Here is a 19,208-nt window from a genome sequence, read left to right as displayed (position 1 = left end):
AAGATGTGCAGTTTTATGGGAAATTGGATTAAGCCTTGAGTTACTTAACTTTTGGGAAATTTTGTCTTAGCAACTTTAGGAGGAAAGAGTGAAAGGGGGGGCATAGAGAGAGAGAGATCACCAGTCCTGGATCCAGCATCTAACCTGCCAGTGGGGATGTCAGATGTGAAAGGAACGGGCCCTCCTAGACTTATACATGTCCTTACCTATAGGCCCCAGTGGCTGGACTTATGGAGCCTTCTCTTGTCCCAGTTCCAGGACTAGTTGAGACACCAGGCTGATGAGGTGGGGAATGTCTGCTTAGTGAGCAGGGATTTGAAGGCCTGGTGAGGAAAAATAGGACTGATATGTGACCAGCTTGGTCACAGACAGGCTGCTTGATTTATAAAATGCCATGTAATTACAGTAACCATATTATGGTGGTCAGGGGCAGGGGGTACTGGTCACGGTAGGCAAGGGTAGTTTGTCTAAGCCATGATAAAAACATGCAACCCATGAAAAACATAAATGCTTTCCCAGCTCTTTTTGACTGTGCAGATGAATTTTTTTCTTCTTCTTCTTTTTCATTTTTTAAATTAAAACAACAACAACAACAACAAAAACCATTGCTTTAATGGTAGTCTAAATACAGAAACAATGAAAGCTGAGAAAATGGCATTTGCTTTTCCCTGTTTGGTAACTTTAGCTAAGGGCTTAAAGCACTGCATGCCTGGGAAAGGCTAAACTGGATTCTTCTATAATCAGCAAACTTACATTCAGGCAAGGTCCCCGTTAGTTACTTTTTGTCCAAGATACTGTAGCTTCAACAAATCATGCTCCTTTAACAATACTCCAACACCTGCCAAAGAAGAGGTGGTGTTTGTGTGTTGAGGTGTTTAAGGTCTGGAAATACTGTTATCTTCACAAAGAAGTGTTTCTACACAACAGAACACTATAGGTGGGTACCACACAGCACTGCAAATGTGCTCTAGGGTGTGTGCTCCTACCTGCCTAACGCTTACAGCAACAGGCTAGGTAATATATTGCTCACTGTAGTGATTGAGGTTACCCAGAAAAATCATTTCTGCTGTTCTAACAGGCATATCTTCATGATGAGTGAACACTGCATGCCAATCAATCAGTTGATATACTGACTATATGCCAGGTGCAACTGATACTAATAAGACTAGGATTTGGAATGCCAGCTTTGTACAAATAGAAGCTGCCAGTTTCATGAATTTCCTGAAGGCTCCCATAAAACCAAAGAAACCCACTTTCACTGTGGTTCTCTACCTCCACTGTACCTTCTGAAAAATGACCTTTGCTGCAGGCAAATTAATAACCCTACTTTTAAGTGGAGGTAAAAAAACAAACCCTTCCTGAGCAGGTCATTGAAAAAAGACACAGAAACCCAACTGAGATGTGAACAGACTGCTTGGAAGGAGCTTTTCTGACAAGTCTGACAAATACAGGAACTCTTCTGGCCTTCCCATTAAAATTGCTTACTCCCTTTCAAGGAAACAAAGAGGGATTGAAAATGGAAAGAACGCATAATTTGTATGATAAGGCTGTAAAAATGTTACTAAAACTCAGCTGATCAATTATTGCCTCACAAAGCAGTTATCTGAAGAGCAGCAGCCCTTTAATTTCAGAGCAGCCTTTCCTTTCATTCTCCCAGCATACTTCTTGTGTTTTCCAAAATGGTTTGTTTTACCATGTGGGTCAGTGTGCACTGATTACTGGGATTTAAAATGCTTCCAAGGTTGAAGTATAATTGTTACGTCTGCTATCATGCTGAAGGATGTGAAAACAATGCCAAAGGCCCGAGTATCAATCCTGGAGTTCAGCTTTGTAAGAAACTTGAACTCTAGGGCTTCACAGATTCCTTGCTGCCTCAGCATCTTATCCCATCACAGGCTTTACCTTCACCTAAGTAAAGAGTCTGTCTGGATTAAGACCCACACCCTGACGTTATGTGTGATTGTACCCAACTTGAGGTGATGGATCATGCAAGTGCTACTGTCATTTTGTCAGATGACAAAAAAAAGTGCCACTGGAGCCCATTGTCTCACTGTGACCCTGACAATACTGATTAGAAGTCCACAGCAAGCTGATTTCTTTTACCTGTAATAAACCTCTGTAGATGTGTGCCTTTGTACTGTTGGGTGAATAAAATTCAGTTCATGCTTTGTTTCTTGTTTTAACTCATCTTCAGAAAAAGACCCAAATCTGTACATTATTTTCTGCAACACATTAGTTTTTGTAAGCCTTAAAATATGTCTTTGGAAAGTGGTCAGCAAAAAGGGAAGTCCCCAGACTCAGTCTTGCTTTTCTGGTGCAATAACTGAGAAATAGGGGTTAGAGATTCTGAAGTGTGTTAACCAGCATGCCTTTCCACAGAGAGAAACTTCACCACTATCACTGTACCTGCAGGATTCAGCTGTTGCCTTCAGAGATCACAGCTGCACACACAGCACATGCTACTGCTGTGGACTCTGTTCTTGTTCTGTTGAGACAGAAATCTTCTATATGATTTATAGTCCTAACCTGTTTCTTTTGTCTGATGAGGTTAAAATGAGGACAGTGACTTGTGTCTTTGCCTGTATGTTCAGTAGTTAATAGCTGGCAGTGGCAAGATAAACCCTTGGTCCTGCTCAGAGGGCTGCAGCTGGAATAAGCCACTGTCTTGGACAAATAGAGTCTTGTATTCCAACCTGACCCAGGGAGCCCCAGGCTGCTCTTTGCAGGTGGATTTCAAAAGCAGTGCATGCTATTGTGGGCACCTTCAGAACTTATTGTGCCTTGGTCTGTGTCAAGAGGTCATGGCCCAGAGCAGTGGAAGAAATTAAGTTGCTCACACTCAGACCTGTCACAAGCTCTACAAATCTTGGAGATGTCATCTCTGGAAGTGTCAGAGCTGTTTTTGATTTATTCTTAGTTCAGGTAATGCCTGAGTCAGTGGAGTGCTATTTATTTCTTTGGATGGAGTAGAACACACTAGTTGTTTGGTCTTGGAAAAAAATATCAGTGTTGAAGAGTGGATGTCATTTGCTTTTTTGCTCTGCTGGAGTGACTGTGAGTGCAGAATCTGGCTGGTGGAACAGAGGACATCGGTAGAAACCATGATGTCAGCAGTTGTTTACTCCATGCAGCAGGATACATGAATTCTGTTTGCTGGTGGCTGCATCCATGCAGCAGGCAGATCAACAAGGTAGCAGGAATGTTAATTGCTGAGAAATATAAGATATGAAAGTAGTTTTCCTTACCTATTGCTACTGAGGCTTATACATTTCAGTTCCCACAGCTCAGCCTCTCACCTTTCCTGTGCTTCAGGACTTTTCTGGTTTACAGAAGGCTACCTCTTACACAGCTGTGGCAGACAACCACATGCATACAGATACATCTGATGTAGTTGATTTTTAAATCATATTTTGTGTTCCCCGTTTAGACATCAAACAGCTGGCTGAAGGGATAACATAAAGGAGTTAAATACTGTCAAATCTAACAGCATCTGATCAACATAATAAAACAGCAGCAAAAGTTTCACTTTTCAGCTGAGGTGCTTTTTGAAAGCTTCTCTGGTTGTGTGTTCCTCTAAGCCATCTGGGTCAATGTACAGTGGCAAATGTTACTTTTGTTGCTGCTGTTTTCAGACGAGACAGTTCTGGTACTTGATAAATAGTCCTATAAATGTGTTTGGTTCTCCTCTGCACCCAGCTGAATAAGTTGTATGATGGAAGTAAATCTGTGCAATGATTTAGTGAAGGTGAAGGCATATTCTTCTGCTTAAAAAGCAGTTTTTACTTCACATGCTTCTGTCTTTGAAAGTAGCTGCAAGAAACAGACTATGTTAGGTACGGCAGTTGAAGTGGAAAGACGCAGAAGGTGGGGAGGAATTACTCTCTCTCCTGAGACCTGTCTGCTTGAAGCAGTAAATAATTGTCATCAATAAAATGAGGTATACTTCTGCAACTCAGAATTAATTTTTAATTTTTAAATTTCTTATCCAAAGGAAAAAAGAACACCAAGATGTGACATTTTGGCCCTACCAGCATGTTTATTTCAAAACAGTGTTGTATATAGGTATTGTTTATTTTGGTTTTCATGCTTAAGCTTGAGAGAAGAAAGGCTTGGGAACAGAATTCCTATTTTATGTATACTTCCAAATTAATTATCAGTGTCCAATTCTAGATATAAACTGTGTGTTTAAGCACTGTCCCAGTTGCCCATGTTCCTCTCTCTGCCCTGTATTAGGTTAAGAAATGCTTCAGGGACCTTTTAATGAGAATAAGGATGATGAATTATTACATAATAGGGTGCTGCATCATTTGTATTTACTTGTACACATCTACTACTCTCAAAGAAACGTTACAAATTGCTTTCAGAGGAGTTCACTGAAATAACATCACTTAGTTACATATTTTCTAAGTATTGAAATCTGAAAATCTGTTTTCAAGGGGTGTGATTACTGTTACGTCCTGTGACTGTAGCTTGTCTGTGAGATCCCATTCCTGAAAACAAGGTGTGAGCTTCCCAAGTGTGTGCTACGCTCTTCATTTGAACTCCTCAGGCCCACTCAGAGGAGGAGTGAACCAGGTAGAGTGAGACAGGTCTGCAGAATATAATGTCTCTATTTCAATTTCTTCTGAAATTGTAGTGTGAGAACAGAAGACATAAGTTTGTATAGCCATTTTTTAATAGAAAATGTATGTTGTTTGTGAAAAGATACTGATCACATTAGAATTATGTCTGAGTGTAAAGAGTATTACGTTTAGAAAAGTAAATAAAATTGGGGGACGGGAGGTCTGCCTCTTGCGGGGCTGATGAGCGCGCAGTGCACTGCCGGCCCTCCTCTTGAAGGGCCGCGGATGCGGCTCTGCTCAGACGTACCGCCTGCCTCGGGACCCGGCTCGCCAGGAAGTCTCATCTGGCCCTGAAAAGTGCTGCTCAGACCTCTGGCAGGAGGCCTCCCACTCTTTCCAGCTCCGCGGCCATGGGCTCAGGGGACGGTGGTGCAGAGGGTGGAGCCGATGGTGCAGTGCTGGTGGGGCTGGTGGTGGTGCCAAAGCTGGCAGGCATGGGCACTGCGGGTGGGAAGACCGGCTGCTCTGAGGGACCCACGTGTCCCCACACCACTTACTGCTGCTGCAGGTACACTTTGCAGGGCCCTTGCTGCCTGCACTGGGCAGGGCCAGGGAAACAGAAGCGATACTATGGGGCCAGGCATTGAGATGCTGCAAGCATCCCCAGGCATGACCCTGCACAGCACAGCCAAAACCTTGCTCGAAAAACCTCCAAGCCTCTCAGAACTGGTCATCAGGGTCCAGGAACGAGTCAGACTGAGGCAGGCTCTGCCGGCACATCCAGTGCGAGTAGTGGGGGCTGCACATCAGTTACCCAGTGATGTCACAGCCCATGGACTGCCCACTCGCACAGCACCCACCTGTGCTTCAGGCCCTACCGGGCGGCCGGTTAGCTCAGTTGGCTAGAGCGTGTGGCAGAGCGTGGTGCTAATAATGCCAAGGTCGCGGGTTCGATCCCCCGTACGGGCCAAGCATGAGCTCAGACGCGGTGGCATATCAAATGCAAAAGGCCTTTAAAGCGGCCCGGAGCTTTCAGCTCAGTGCCCCGAGATGGCCAAGAAGGCCAACAGCAAGTGCAATGGTGTGAATGAGGAATGGACACAGGTTCCTTTTTTCTCCCTTTTTTTCTTTTTTCGACTGAGGTCTTTCGAGTTCTGGCGTTCAGGACAGCCTGTGGTGCGGAGTCTTTGCCATTTCGCCTAGAAGTTACGGTAGGCCTCTCGGTTTTGGGACTCATTCTCTCTCCTATTTTGCTTGATTTGTTACCCTAATTTCAATTATATTATATTATATCGTGCTATCCTGTATTTTGATACAGTATTTAGTATATAAGTGTGCCTCCTTGGATCGTTGCCGCTGTTTTCTTTTCCGAATTAACTTTTCTTTTTGGCCTAGGGCCCCTGTGGGGCCCACGGCCCCCTGTCACGGACGTAGGTGGATTTTCATTTAAACCGTGACAACCTCTTTTTCTGTTTCTGATTTACTGTATCTTAACCTTCATTTCTGTCCACCATTTATGCTGTACATTCGACATTAGTGCACAGGTCTTTCTTTTTCTCTGATTAAACCAACTGTAGTTGTTCATGTCTTTCCTCTGTTTCTTCAGTATTATAAATTGGGTTTGGCATTCCCTTTCAAGCTTTCCCTCTTTGCTCTTCTGTCAGCTCTCTGCTGGTGCTTTCCAGGAATATCTTCCATTATCAGTTTAGGAATATCTTTCTTTCTGAGTGGTGTATTCCACCGGTGGGGAATGTGTGCAAGGAAGATTTGTGAATTCCTTTGGGATGTCTTAAGGTGAAATAACATTCAGCATCCCATACAGAAATGTCTCCTTTAATGGGAAATCTATATAGAACAGCTATCCTGTAGGTGTTGGCCCTCTCACAATTATATCTACCAAAGATGTGCAGTTTTATGGGAAATCGGAGTAAGCCTTGAGTTACTTAACTTTTGGGAAATTTTGTCTTAGCAACTTTAGGAGGAAAGAGTGAAAGGGGGGGCGTAGAGAGAGAGAGATCACCAGTCCTGGATCCAGCATCTAACCTGCCAGTGGGGATGTCAGGTGTGGAAGGAACAGGCCCTCCTAGACTTATACATGTCCTTACCTATAGGCCCCAGTGGCTGGACTTATGGAGCCTTCTCTTGTCCCAGTTCCAGGACTAGTTGAGACACCAGGCTGATGAGGTGGGGAATGTCTGCTTAGTGAGCAGGGATTTGAAGGCCTGGTGAGGAAAAATAGGACTGATATGTGACCAGCTTGGTCACAGACAGGCTGCTTGATTTATAAAATGCCATGTAATTACAGTAACCAGATTATGGTGGTCAGGGGCAGGGGGTACTGGTCACGGTAGGCAAGGGTAGTTTGTCTAAGCCATGATAAAAACATGCAACCCATGAAAAACATAAATGCTTTCCCAGCTCTTTTTGACTGTGCAGATGAATTTTTTTCTTCTTCATTATCATTTTTTAAATTAAAACAACAACAACAACAACAAGAACAACAAAAACCATTGCTTTAATGGTAGTCTAAATACAGAAACAATGAAAGCTGAGAAAATGGCATTTGCTTTTCCCTGTTTGGTAACTTTAGCTAAGGGCTTAAAGCACTGCATGCCTGGGAAAGGCTAAACTGGATTCTTCTATAATCAGCAAACTTACATTCAGGCAAGGTCCCCGTTAGTTACTTTTTGTCCAAGATACTGTAGCTTCAACAAATCATGCTCCTTTAACAATACTCCAACACCTGCCAAAGAAGAGGTGGTGTTTGTGTGTTGAGGTGTTTAAGGTCTGGAAATACTGTTATCTTCACAAAGAAGTGTTTCTACACAACAGAACACTATAGGTGGGTACCACACAGCACTGCAAATGTGCTCTAGGGTGTGTGCTCCTACCTGCCTAACGCTTACAGCAACAGGCTAGGTAATATATTGCTCACTGTAGTGATTGAGGTTACCCAGAAAAATCATTACTGCTGTTCTAACAGGCATATCTTCATGATGAGTGAACACTGCATGCCAATCAATCAGTTGATATACTGACTATATGCCAGGTGCAACTGATACTAATAAGACTAGGATTTGGAATGCCAGCTTTGTACAAATAGAAGCTGCCAGTTTCATGAATTTCCTGAAGGCTCCCATAAAACCAAAGAAACCCACTTTCACTGTGGTTCTCTACCTCCACTGTACCTTCTGAAAAATGACCTTTGCTGCAGGCAAATTAATAACCCTACTTTTAAGTGGAGGTAAAAAAACAAACCCTTCCTGAGCAGGTCATTGAAAAAAGACACAGAAACCCAACTGAGATGTGAACAGACTGCTTGGAAGGAGCTTTTCTGACAAGTCTGACAAGTACAGGAACTCTTCTGGCCTTCCCATTAAAATTGCTTACTCCATTTCAAGGAAACAAAGAGGGATTGAAAATGGAAAGAACGCATAATTTGTATGATAAGGCTGTAAAAATGTTACTAAAACTCAGCTGATCAATTATTGCCTCACAAAGCAGTTATCTGAAGAGCAGCAGCCCTTTAATTTCAGAGCAGCCTTTCCTTTCATTCTCCCAGCATACTTCTTGTGTTTTCCAAAATGGTTTGTTTTACCATGTGGGTCAGTGTGCACTGATTACTGGGATTTAAAATGCTTCCAAGGTTGAAGTATAATTGTTACGTCTGCTATCATGCTGAAGGATGTGAAAACAATGCCAAAGGCCCGAGTATCAATCCTGGAGTTCGGCTTTGTAAGAAACTTGAACTCTAGTGCTTCACAGATTCCTTGCTGCCTCAGCGTCTTATCCCATCACAGGCTTTACCTTTACCTAAGTAAAGAGTCTGTCTGGATTAAGACCCACACCCTGACGTTATGTGTGATTGTACCCAACTTGAAGTGATGGATCATGCAAGTGCTACTGTCATTTTGTCAGATGACAAAAAAAAGTGCCACTGGAGCCCATTGTCTCACTGTGACCCTGACAATACTGATTAGAAGTCCACAGCAAGCTGATTTCTTTTACCTGTAATAAACCTCTGTAGATGTGTGCCTTTGTACTGTTGGGTGAATAAAATTCAGTTCATGCTTTGTTTCTTGTTTTAACTCATCTTCAGAAAAAGACCCAAATCTGTACATTATTTTCTGCAACACATTAGTTTTTGTAAGCCTTAAAAATATGTCTTTGGAAAGTGGTCAGCAAAAAGGGAAGTCCCCAGACTCAGTCTTGCTTTTCTGGTGCAATAACTGAGTAATAGGGGTTAGAGATTCTGAAGTGTGTTAACCAGCATGCCTTTCCACAGAGAGAAACTTCACCACTATCACTGTACCTGCAGGATTCAGCTGTTGCCTTCAGAGATCACAGCTGCACACACAGCACATGCTACTGCTGTGGACTCTGTTCTTGTTCTGTTGAGACAGAAATCTTCTATATGATTTATAGTCCTAACCTGTTTCTTTTGTCTGATGAGGTTAAAATGAGGACAGTAACTTGTGTTTTTGCCTGTATGTTCAGTAGTTAATAGCTGGCAGTGGCAAGATAAACCCTTGGTCCTGCTCAGAGGGCTGCAGCTGGAATAAGCCACTGTCTTGGACAAATAGAGTCTTGTATTCCAACCTGACCCAGGGAGCCCCAGGCTGCTCTTTGCAGGTGGATTTCAAAAGCAGTGCATGCTATTGTGGGCACCTTCAGAACTTATTGTGCCTTGGTCTGTGTCAAGAGGTCATGGCCCAGAGCAGTGGAAGAAATTAAGTTGCTCACACTCAGACCTGTCACAAGCTCTACAAATATTGGAGATGTCATCTCTGGAAGTGTCAGAGCTGTTTTTGATTTATTCTTAGTTCAGGTAATGCCTGAGTCAGTGGAGTGCTATTTATTTCTTTGGATGGAGTAGAACTTAGTAGTTGTTTGGTCTTGGAAAAAAATATCAGTGTTGAAGAGTGGATGTCATTTGCTTTTTTGCTCTGCTGGAGTGACTGTGAGTGCAGAATCTGGCTGGTGGAACAGAGGACATCGGTAGAAACCATGATGTCAGCAGTTGTTTACTCCATGCAGCAGGATACATGAATTCTGTTTGCTGGTGGCTGCATCCATGCAGCAGGCAGATCAACAAGGTAGCAGGAATGTTAATTGCTGAGAAATATAAGATATGAAAGTAGTTTTCCTTACCTATTGCTACTGAGGCTTATACATTTCAGTTCCCACAGCTCAGCCTCTCACCTTTCCTGTGCTTCAGGACTTTTCTGGTTTACAGAAGGCTACCTCTTACACAGCTGTGGCAGACAACCACATGCATACAGATACATCTGATGTAGTTGATTTTTAAATCATATTTTGTGTTCCCCGTTTAGACATCAAACAGCTGGCTGAAGGGATAACATAAAGGAGTTAAATACTGTCAAATCTAACAGCATCTGATCAACATAATAAAACAGCAGCAGAAGTTTCACTTTTCAGCTGAGGTGCTTTTTGAAAGCTTCTCTGGTTGTGTGTTCCTCTAAGCCATCTGGGTCAATATACAGTGGCAAATGTTACTTTTGTTGCTGCTGTTTTCAGACGAGACAGTTCTGGTACTTGATAAATAGTCCTATAAATGTGTTTGGTTCTCCTCTGCACCCAGCTGAATAAGTTGTATGATGGAAGTAAATCTGTGCAATGATTTAGTGAAGGTGAAGGCATATTCTTCTGCTTAAAAAGCAGTTTTTACTTCACATGCTTCTGTCTTTGAAAGTAGCTGCAAGAAACAGACTATGTTAGGTACGGCAGTTGAAGTGGAAAGACACAGAAGGTGGGGAGGAATTACTCTCTCTCCTGAGACCTGTCTGCTTGAAGCAGTAAATAATTGTCATCAATAAAATGAGGTATACTTCTGCAACTCAGAATTAATTTTTAATTTTTAAATTTCTTATCCAAAGGAAAAAAGAACACCAAGATGTGACATTTTGGCCCTACCAGCATGTTTATTTCAAAACAGTGTTGTATATAGGTATTGTTTATTTTGGTTTTCATGCTTAAGCTTGAGAGAAGAAAGGCTTGGGAACAGAATTCCTATTTTATGTATACTTCCAAATTAATTATCAGTGTCCAATTCTAGATATAAACTGTGTGTTTAAGCACTGTCCCAGTTGCCCATGTTCCTCTCTCTGCCCTGTATTAGGTTAAGAAATGCTTCAGGGACCTTTTAATGAGAATAAGGATGATGAATTATTACATAATAGGGTGCTGCATCATTTGTATTTACTTGTACACATCTACTACTCTCAAAGAAACGTTACAAATTGCTTTCAGAGGAGTTCACTGAAATAACATCACTTAGTTACGTATTTTCTAAGTCTTGAAATCTGAAAATCTGTTTTCAAGGGGTGTGATTACTGTTACGTCCTGTGACTGTAGCTTGTCTGTGAGATCCCATTCCTGAAAACAAGGTGTGAGCTTCCCAAGTGTGTGCTACGCTCTTCATTTGAACTCCTCAGGCCCACTCAGAGGAGGAGTGAACCAGGTAGAGTGAGACAGGTCTGCAGAATATAATGTCTCTATTTCAATTTCTTCTGAAATTGTAGTGTGAGAACAGAAGACATAAGTTTGTATAGTCATTTTTTAATAGAAAATGTATGTTGTTTGTGAAAAGATACTGATCACATTAGAATTATGTCTGAGTGTAAAGAGTATTGCATTTAGAAAAGTAAATAAAATTGGGGGGCGGGGGGGTCCGCCTCTTGCAGGGCTGATGAGCGCGCAGTGCACTGCCGGCCGTCCTCTTCGTGGGTCATCGCGACGCACCAGCCGAGCGCTTCCTGCGCTGGCCGCAAGCTGAAGGGCCGCGGATGCGGCTCTGCTCAGAAATACCGCCTGCCTCGGGACCCGGCTCGCCAGGAAGTCTCATCTGGCCCTGAAAAGTGCTGCTTAGACCTCTGGCAGGAGGCCTCCCACTCTTTCCAGCTCCGCGGCCATGGGCTCAGGGGACGGTGGTGCAGAGGGTGGAGCCGATGGTGCAGTGCTGGTGGGGCTGGTGGTGGTGCCAAAGCTGGCAGGCATGGGCACTGCGGGTGGGAAGACCGGCTGCCCTGAGGGACCCACGTGTCCCCACACCACTTACTGCTGCTGCAGGTACACTTTGCAGGGCCCTTGCTGCCTGCACTGGGCAGGGCCAGGGAAACAGAAGCGATACTATGGGGCCAGGCATTGAGATGCTGCAAGCATCCCCAGGCATGACCCTGCACAGCACAGCCAAAACCTTGCTCGAAAAACCTCCAAGCCTCGCAGAACTGCTCATCAGGGTCCAGGAACGAGTCAGACTGAGGCAGGCTCTGCCGGCACATCCAGTGCGAGTAGTGGGGGCTGCACATCAGTTACCCAGTGATGTCACAGCCCATGGACTGCCCACTCGCACAGCATCCACCTATGCTGCAGGCGCTACCGGGCGGCCGGTTAGCTCAGTTGGCTAGAGCGTGTGGCAGAGCGTGGTGCTAATAACGCCAAGGTGGCGGGTTCGATCCCCGTACGGGCCAAGCATGAGTTCAGATGCGGTGGCATATCAAAGGCAAAAGGCCTTTAAAGAGTCCCGGAGCTTTCGGCTCAGTGCCCCGAGATGGCCAAGAAGGCCAAAAGCAAATGTAATGGTGTGAATGAGGACTGGACACGGGTTCCTTTTTTCTCCCTTTTTTTCTTTTTTCGACTGAGGTCTTTCGAGTTCTGGCGTTCAGGACAGCCTGTGGTGTGGAGTCTTTGCCATTTCGCCTAGAAGTTACGGTAGGCCTCTCGGTTTTGGGACTCATTCTCTCTCCTATTTTGCTTGATTTGTTACCCTAATTTCAATTATATTATATTATATCGTGTTATCCTGTATTTTGATATAGTATTAAGTAAATAAGTGTGCCTCCTTGGATCGTTGCCGCTGTTTTCTTTTCCAAATTAACTTTTCTTTTCGGCCTAGGGCCCCTGTGGGGCCCACGGCCCCCTGTCACGGACGTAGGTGGATTTTCGTTTAAACCGTGACAACCTCTTTTTCTGTTTCTGATTTACTGTATCTTAACCTTCATTTCTGTCCACCATTTATGCTGTACATTCCACATTAGTGCACAGGTCTTTCTTTTTCTCTGATTAAACCAACTGTAGTTGTTCATGTCTTTCCTCTGTTTCTTCAGTATTATAAATTGGGTTTGGCATTCCCTTTCAAGCTTTCCCTCTTTGCTCTTCTGTCAGCTCTCTGCTGGTGCTTTCCAGGAATATCTTCCATTATCAGTTTAGGAATATCTTTCTTTCTGAGTGGTGTATTCCACCGGTGGGGAATGTGTGCAAGTAAGATTCGTGAATTCCTTTGGGATGTCTTAAGGTGAAATAACATTCAGCGTCCCATACAGAAATGTCTCCTTTAATGGGAAATCTATATAGAACAGCTATCCTGTAGGTGTTGGCCCTCTCACAATTATATCTACCAAAGATGTGCAGTTTTATGGGAAATTGGATTAAGCCTTGAGTTACTTAACTTTTGGGAAATTTTGTCTTAGCAACTTTAGGAGGAAAGAGTGAAAGGGGGGGCGTAGAGAGAGAGAGATCACCAGTCCTGGATCCAGCATCTAACCTGCCAGTGGGGATGTCAGGTGTGGAAGGAACAGGCCCTCCTAGACTTATACATGTCCTTACCTATAGGCCCCAGTGGCTGGACTTATGGAGCCTTCTCTTGTCCCAGTTCCAGGACTAGTTGAGACACCAGGCTGATGAGGTGGGGAATGTCTGCTTAGTGAGCAGGGATTTGAAGGCCTGGTGAGGAAAAATAGGACTGATATGTGACCAGCTTGGTCACAGACAGGCTGCTTGATTTATAAAATGCCATGTAATTACAGTAACCATATTATGGTGGTCAGGGGCAGGGGGTACTGGTCACAGTAGGCAAGGGTAGTTTGTCTAAGCCATGATAAAAACATGCAACCCATGAAAAACATAAATGCTTTCCCAGCTCTTTTTGACTGTGCAGATGAATTTTTTTCTTCTTCATTATCATTTTTTAAATTAAAACAACAACAACAACAACAACAACAAAAACCATTGCTTTAATGGTAGTCTAAATACAGAAACAATGAAAGCTGAGAAAATGGCATTTGCTTTTCCCTGTTTGGTAACTTTAGCTAAGGGCTTAAAGCACTGCATGCCTGGGAAAGGCTAAACTGGATTCTTCTATAATCAGCAAACTTACATTCAGGCAAGGTCCCCGTTAGTTACTTTTAGTCCAAGATACTGTAGCTTCAACAAATCATGCTCCTTTAACAATACTCCAACACCTGCCAAAGAAGAGGTGGTGTTTGTGTGTTGAGGTGTTTAAGGTCTGGAAATACTGTTATCTTCACAAAGAAGTGTTTCTACACAGCAGAACACTATAGGTGGGTACCACACAGCACTGCAAATGTGCTCTAGGGTGTGTGCTCCTACCTGCCTAACGCTTACAGCAACAGGCTAGGTAATATATTGCTCACTGTAGTGATTGAGGTTACCCAGAAAAATCATTACTGCTGTTCTAACAGGCATATCTTCATGATGAGTGAACACTGCATGCCAATCAATCAGTTGATATACTGACTATATGCCAGGTGCAACTGATACTAATAAGACTAGGATTTGGAATGCCAGCTTTGTACAAATAGAAGCTGCCAGTTTCATGAATTTCCTGAAGGCTCCCATAAAACCAAAGAAACCCACTTTCACTGTGGTTCTCTACCTCCACTGTACCTTCTGAAAAATGACCTTTGCTGCAGGCAAATTAATAACCCTACTTTTAAGTGGAGGTAAAAAAAACAAACCCTTCCTGAGCAGGTCATTGAAAAAAGACACAGAAACCCAACTGAGATGTGAACAGACTGCTTGGAAGGAGCTTTTCTGACAAGTCTGACAAATACAGGAACTCTTCTGGCCTTCCCATTAAAATTGCTTACTCCCTTTCAAGGAAACAAAGAGGGATTGAAAATGGAAAGAACGCATAATTTGTATGATAAGGCTGTAAAAATGTTACTAAAACTCAGCTGATCAATTATTGCCTCACAAAGCAGTTATCTGAAGAGCAGCAGCCCTTTAATTTCAGAGCAGCCTTTCCTTTCATTCTCCCAGCATACTTCTTGTGTTTTCCAAAATGGTTTGTTTTACCATGTGGGTCAGTGTGCACTGATTACTGGGATTTAAAATGCTTCCAAGGTTGAAGTATAATTGTTACGTCTGCTATCATGCTGAAGGATGTGAAAACAATGCCAAAGGCCCGAGTATCAATCCTGGAGTTCAGCTTTGTAAGAAACTTGAACTCTAGGGCTTCACAGATTCCTTGCTGCCTCAGCGTCTTATCCCATCACAGGCTTTACCTTTACCTAAGTAAAGAGTCTGTCTGGATTAAGACCCACACCCTGACGTTATGTGTGATTGTACCCAACTTGATGTGATGGATCATGCAAGTGCTACTGTCATTTTGTCAGATGACAAAAATAAGTGCCACTGGAGCCCATTGTCTCACTGTGACCCTGACAATACTGATTAGAAGTCCACAGCAAGCTGATTTCTTTTACCTGTAATAAACCTCTGCAGATGTGTGCCTTTGTACTGTTGGGTGAATAAAATACTGTTCATGCTTTGTTTCTTGTTTTAACTCATCTTCAGAAAAAGACCCAAATCTGTACATTATTTTCTGCAACACATTAGTTTTTGTAAGCCTTAAAAATATGTCTTTGGAAAGTGGTCAGCAAAAAGGGAAGTCCCCAGACTCAGTCTTGCTTTTCTGGTGCAATAACTGAGTAATAGGGGTTAGAGATTCTGAAGTGTGTTAACCAGCATGCCTTTCCACAGAGAGAAACTTCACCACTATCACTGTACCTGCAGGATTCAGCTGTTGCCTTCAGAGATCACAGCTGCACACACAGCACATGCTACTGCTGTGGACTCTGTTCTTGTTCTGTTGAGACAGAAATCTTCTATATGATTTATAGTCCTAACCTGTTTCTTTTGTCTGATGAGGTTAAAATGAGGACAGTGACTTGTGTCTTTGCCTGTATGTTCAGTAGTTAATAGCTGGCAGTGGCAAGATAAACCCTTGGTCCTGCTCAGAGGGCTGCAGCTGGAATAAGCCACTGTCTTGGACAAATAGAGTCTTGTATTCCAACCTGACCCAGGGAGCCCCAGGCTGCTCTTTGCAGGTGGATTTCAAAAGCAGTGCATGCTATTGTGGGCACCTTCAGAACTTATTGTGCCTTGGTCTGTGTCAAGAGGTCATGGCCCAGAGCAGTGGAAGAAATTAAGTTGCTCACACTCAGACCTGTCACAAGCTCTACAAATATTGGAGATGTCATCTCTGGAAGTGTCAGAGCTGTTTTTGATTTATTCTTAGTTCAGGTAATGCCTGAGTCAGTGGAGTGCTATTTATTTCTTTGGATGGAGTAGAACACACTAGTTGTTTGGTCTTGGAAAAAAATATCAGTGTTGAAGAGTGGATGTCATTTGCTTTTTTGCTCTGCTGGAGTGACTGTGAGTGCAGAATCTGGCTGGTGGAACAGAGGACATCGGTAGAAACCATGATGTCAGCAGTTGTTTACTCCATGCAGCAGGATACATGAATTCTGTTTGCTGGTGGCTGCATCCATGCAGCAGGCAGATCAACAAGGTAGCAGGAATGTTAATTGCTGAGAAATATAAGATATGAAAGTAGTTTTCCTTACCTATTGCTACTGAGGCTTATACATTTCAGTTCCCACAGCTCAGCCTCTCACCTTTCCTGTGCTTCAGGACTTTTCTGGTTTACAGAAGGCTACCTCTTACACAGCTGTGGCAGACAACCACATGCATACAGATACATCTGATGTAGTTGATTTTTAAATCATATTTTGTGTTCCCCGTTTAGACATCAAACAGCTGGCTGAAGGGATAACATAAAGGAGTTAAATACTGTCAAATCTAACAGCATCTGATCAACATAATAAAACAGCAGCAAAAGTTTCACTTTTCAGCTGAGGTGCTTTTTGAAAGCTTCTCTGGTTGTGTGTTCCTCTAAGCCATCAGGGTCAATGTACAGTGGCAAATGTTACTTTTGTTGCTGCTGTTTTCAGACGAGACAGTTCTGGTACTTGATAAATAGTCCTATAAATGTGTTTGGTTCTCCTCTGCACCCAGCTGAATAAGTTGTATGATGGAAGTAAATCTGTGCAATGATTTAGTGAAGGTGAAGGCATATTCTTCTGCTTAAAAAGCAGTTTTTACTTCACATGCTTCTGTCTTTGAAAGTAGCTGCAAGAAACAGACTATGTTAGGTACGGCAGTTGAAGTGGAAAGACACAGAAGGTGGGGAGGAATTACTCTCTCTCCTGAGACCTGTCTGCTTGAAGCAGTAAATAATTGTCATCAATAAAATGAGGTATACTTCTGCAACTCAGAATTAATTTTTAATTTTTAAATTTCTTATCCAAAGGAAAAAAGAACACCAAGATGTGACATTTTGGCCCTACCAGCATGTTTATTTCAAAACAGTGTTGTATATAGGTATTGTTTATTTTGGTTTTCATGCTTAAGCTTGAGAGAAGAAAGGCTTGGGAACAGAATTCCTATTTTATGTATACTTCCAAATTAATTATCAGTGTCCAATTCTAGATATAAACTGTGTGTTTAAGCACTGTCCCAGTTGCCCATGTTCCTCTCTCTGCCCTGTATTAGGTTAAGAAATGCTTCAGGGACCTTTTAATGAGAATAAGGATGATGAATTATTACATAATAGGGTGCTGCATCATTTGTATTTACTTGTACACATCTACTACTCTCAAAGAAACGTTACAAATTGCTTTCAGAGGAGTTCACTGAAATAACATCACTTAGTTACGTATTTTCTAAGTCTTGAAATCTGAAAATCTGTTTTCAAGGGGTGTGATTACTGTTACGTCCTGTGACTGTAGCTTGTCTGTGAGATCCCATTCCTGAAAACAAGGTGTGAGCTTCCCAAGTGTGTGCTACGCTCTTCATTTGAACTCCTCAGGCCCACTCAGAGGAGGAGTGAACCAGGTAGAGTGAGACAGGTCTGCAGAATATAATGTCTCTATTTCAATTTCTTCTGAAATTGTAGTGTGAGAACAGAAGACATAAGTTTGTATAGTCATTTTTTAATAGAAAATGTATGTTGTTTGTGAAAAGATACTGATCACATTAGAATTATGTCTGAGTGTAAAGAGTATTGCATTTAGAAAAGTAAATAAAATTGGGGGGCGGGGGGGTCCGCCTCTTGCAGGGCTGATGAGCGCGCAGTGCACTGCCGGCCGTCCTCTTCGTGGGTCATCGCGACGCACCAGCCGAGCGCTTCCTGCGCTGGCCGCAAGCTGAAGGGCCGCGGATGCGGCTCTGCTCAGAAATACCGCCTGCCTCGGGACCCGGCTCGCCAGGAAGTCTCATCTGGCCCTGAAAAGTGCTGCTTAGACCTCTGGCAGGAGGCCTCCCACTCTTTCCAGCTCCGCGGCCATGGGCTCAGGGGACGGTGGTGCAGAGGGTGGAGCCGATGGTGCAGTGCTGGTGGGGCTGGTGGTGGTGCCAAAGCTGGCAGGCATGGGCACTGCGGGTGGGAAGACCGGCTGCCCTGAGGGACCCACGTGTCCCCACACCACTTACTGCTGCTGCAGGTACACTTTGCAGGGCCCTTGCTGCCTGCACTGGGCAGGGCCAGGGAAACAGAAGCGATACTATGGGGCCAGGCATTGAGATGCTGCAAGCATCCCCAGGCATGACCCTGCACAGCACAGCCAAAACCTTGCTCGAAAAACCTCCAAGCCTCGCAGAACTGCTCATCAGGGTCCAGGAACGAGTCAGACTGAGGCAGGCTCTGCCGGCACATCCAGTGCGAGTAGTGGGGGCTGCACATCAGTTACCCAGTGATGTCACAGCCCATGGACTGCCCACTCGCACAGCATCCACCTATGCTGCAGGCGCTACCGGGCGGCCGGTTAGCTCAGTTGGCTAGAGCGTGTGGCAGAGCGTGGTGCTAATAACGCCAAGGTCGCGGGTTCGATCCCCGTACGGGCCAAGCATGAGTTCAGATGCGGTGGCATATCAAAGGCAAAAGGCCTTTAAAGAGTCCCGGAGCTTTCGGCTCAGTGCCCCGAGATGGCCAAGAAGGCCAAAAGCAAATGTAATGGTGTGAATGAGGACTGGACACGGGTTCCTTTTTTCTCCCTTTTTTTCTTTTTTCGACTGAGGTCTTTCGAGTTCTGGCGTTCAGGACAGCCTGTGGTGTGGAGTCTTTGCCATTTCGCCTAGAAGTTACGGTAGGCCTCTCGGTTTTGGGACTCATTCTCTCTCCTATTTTGCTTGATTTGTTACCCTAATTTCAATTATATTATATTATATCGTGTTATCCTGTATTTTGATATAGTATTAAGTAAATAAGTGTGCCTCCTTGGATCGTTGCCGCTGTTTTCTTTTCCAAATTAACTTTTCTTTTCGGCCTAGGGCCCCTGTGGGGCCCACGGCCCCCTGTCACGGACGTAGGTGGATTTTCGTTTAAACCGTGACAACCTCTTTTTCTGTTTCTGATTTACTGTATCTTAACCTTCATTTCTGTCCACCATTTATGCTGTACATTCCACATTAGTGCACAGGTCTTTCTTTTTCTCTGATTAAACCAACTGTAGTTGTTCATGTCTTTCCTCTGTTTCTTCAGTA

At 43.7% G+C, this 19,208-nt stretch overlaps 1 long non-coding RNA gene and 2 other non-coding genes across 5 annotated transcripts in view; all 3 read left to right on the top strand.

Annotated features, from left to right (window-relative positions):
- Window positions 1-11,966: 11,966 nt before the first annotated feature.
- On the top strand, window positions 11,967-12,052 carry TRNAI-AAU (transfer RNA isoleucine (anticodon AAU)). Its single transcript has one exon. It is a non-coding gene; the product is annotated as a tRNA-Ile (tRNA).
- Window positions 12,053-17,416: 5,364 nt separating this feature from the next.
- The window catches only part of LOC107306454 (uncharacterized), a 32,908-nt gene continuing 31,116 nt past the window's right edge, over window positions 17,417-19,208 (top strand). For all 3 annotated transcript variants that reach the window (XR_014939325.1, XR_001552124.3, XR_014939324.1), the window contains exon 1: window positions 17,417-18,811. This is a non-coding gene — a long non-coding RNA (uncharacterized LOC107306454). The remainder of the gene's footprint in view (window positions 18,812-19,208) is intronic.
- On the top strand, window positions 18,485-18,570 carry TRNAI-AAU (transfer RNA isoleucine (anticodon AAU)). Its single transcript has one exon. It is a non-coding gene; the product is annotated as a tRNA-Ile (tRNA).

This window comes from Coturnix japonica, chromosome Z, assembly GCF_054131305.1.
Source record: "Coturnix japonica strain WE chromosome Z, WE-NBRP24, whole genome shotgun sequence".
In the NCBI taxonomy this organism is placed as follows: Eukaryota; Metazoa; Chordata; class Aves; order Galliformes; family Phasianidae; genus Coturnix; species Coturnix japonica.
The sequence above is the reverse complement of the archived record's forward strand: the minus strand, read 5'-3'. Positions and strand labels throughout refer to the sequence as shown.